The following is a 2,664-nucleotide window of genomic DNA, read 5'->3' on the forward strand; positions in this document are numbered from 1 at the left end:
AGCTTTCCATCCTCAAACTAGCGGTCAAGTCGAGCGTGTCAACCAGATTCTTGAAGATATGCTCAGGGCTTGTGTGATCTCCTTCGGCATGAAGTGGGAGGATTGTCTTCCTTATGCTGAATTCTCCTACAACAACAGTTTTCAAGCAAGTTCGGGCAAGGCCCCATTTGAAATTCTGTATGGCAGGAAGTGCCGTACCCCTCTCAACTGGTCTGAAACCGGTGAACGTCAGCTTTTGGGAAATGACTTAATCACAGAGGCAGAGGAAATGTGCAAAGTCATTCGAGATAACCTCAAAGCAGCCCAATCCCGCCAGAAGAGCTACTATGACAGTAAGCACCGTGATTTGGCTTTCGAGATCGGAGATCATGTTTACCTCCGCGTCTCTCCTATGAAAGGTACTCGTCGCTTCGGTATCAAAGGGAAGCTTGCCCCTAGATACGTGGGACCTTTCAAGATTGTCAGCAAGAGAGGCGACCTCGCCTATCAACTCGAGCTTCCTTCAAACTTTGCAAATGTTCATGACGTGTTCCATGTCTCTCAGCTTCGAAAGTGCTTCAAGACTCCTGACCGCACCGTCAACTTCGAGGACATTGAGCTCCAAGAAGATCTCTCTTATCGTGAGCACCCAGTTGCTATTCTTGAAGAGACTGAACGCAAGACTCGCAACAAGTCAATCAAATTCCTCAAAGTCAAGTGGTCACACCATTCCGACCGTGAAGCTACCTGGAAACGCGAGGATCACCTCCGTTCTGAGTACCCGGCGTTCTTTCAGTCCTAGATCTCGGGACGAGATCCTTTCGTAGTGGTGGAGTGTTGTAACACCCCGGATATGACTTTCCCAATTTGTACTCCAACTCTTGCCGTTTCCGGCCTTAAGTTATTTTATTTTCTCGGGTTCGGGTTTTTGTCTCCGTGTGTTGTTGTCGTTGTCATGCATCTCATATCATGTCATCATGTGCATTGCATTTGCATACGTGTTCATCTCATGCATTCGAGCATTTTCCCCGTTGTCCGTTTTGCATTCCGGCGCTTCGTTCTCCTCGGTGGTCATTTCTACCTTTCTTTCATGTGTGGGGATTAAACATTTCCGGATTGGACCGAGACTTGCCAAGCGGCCTTGGTTTACTACCGGTAGACCGCCTGTCAAGTTTCATACCATTTGGACTTCGTTTGATGCTCCAACGGTTAACCGAGGGACCGAAAAGGCCTCATGTGTGTTGCAGCCCAACACCCCTCCAATTTGGCCCAAAACCCACCTAAACCCTCTCCATCTTCTAGAGCGTTCGATCATGATCGCGTGGCTGAAAACCGCACCTCATTTGGACTCTCCTAGCTCCTCCTATGCCTATATATAGATCCCCACATTCCAAATCCGGGTCTTCTTCCCCCAAACCCTAGAAAAATCCATCTCCACCGCCGGACATGTCCACTTTCAGCCGGACAGCCTCCACCGCCGCCTCGGGCCAATAGAGGCGCGATACCTATCCCGGACGGACGCCCCACTTCATCGCCATCGCGCGGGCCCGCCAGGCCCGCAACCGGCCCTCACCGTCTCCCGATCCGAGCCGCCTTCCTCCTGTCTTTCGCCGCCCCTCGCGCCTTGGAGCCGCCGCCGCCCGGCTCCGCGCTCCTCCACGTCGGCGAGCTTGCCGCCCGACTTCCCCGTCGTCCTCCGCTGCTCCACCGCGGGTGCGCCGCGGCGCACCTCGCCTAGCTCGTCGCCGGGCCGCCACCCCGTCGGCGCCGCCTCTCCGCCGCGCCTCGCCGCCGTCTCCTTCCGGCGAACCACGAGCAACTCCGGTACAGGACTTCCGGCCGTCCCCGGGCCGCGTGCACACCGGATCGGATCTCAGATCCGGATTCAAAACGCTAGGGTTGACCTTTTTTCTCTAAGTCCCAGAATTATTTGCTCATTGTCATAGCATCGTAACTTTGCATCCGTAACTCCGTTTTGGGCATATAGCATATCAAAATGTTCGTCTCAGAGAGTACATCATTTCATATTACTGCATGATTTTCATTTGAGTTCATCTTGATGCCCGAAATGTTGTTAGAAGAGGGCTACTTGAGATAATTGTCAGATCTGCTGCTCCATTTAGATATTTGTCATTTTTGCCATGATTATTGTGTGCATGATATGCCCATGAGCTCTACATATGTTTTGTTAAGGGTTTTGCCATCTTTCCAGAGGTGCAACCCATGTATTTTTGTGATGTGTGTGGTGACTAGCACAAGCTTGCAAAGTGAGGCACTTGGTAATGCTGATTTCAGGGACTTAGCATTTCCACCAAGTCCTTGAGCTGTTTATCTCATATGGCCATATGTTCATGTTGTTTCCTAGTGATCCGTGCCTCTTTTGAGGATGATCAGTAAGGATGTTTTGTTAATCTTGTAGTGCTCTATCCATCCATGTCTTTGTTTGCAATTATGGAGCACCCTAGCTTGAGTCAATCGAGCTCTACTTTTGCTACTTCGTGAATCTGGGCAGATTGTCTACTTGTTAGCGATTTTGCCGATGATGTTGTAGTTGATCCGTGCATGCTATGCTATTGTTCTTGCCATGTCTAGCTTGAATTTTGTGTATTCTTGATGGGTGTATGCTTAGCTTGTCATGACTTGCTCTGTAGTGAGTGCATCGAGCTCGTAAACATGCCTACTTGA

Source organism: Triticum aestivum, chromosome 1A, assembly GCF_018294505.1.
Source record: "Triticum aestivum cultivar Chinese Spring chromosome 1A, IWGSC CS RefSeq v2.1, whole genome shotgun sequence".
Lineage (NCBI taxonomy): Eukaryota > Viridiplantae > Streptophyta > Magnoliopsida > Poales > Poaceae > Triticum > Triticum aestivum.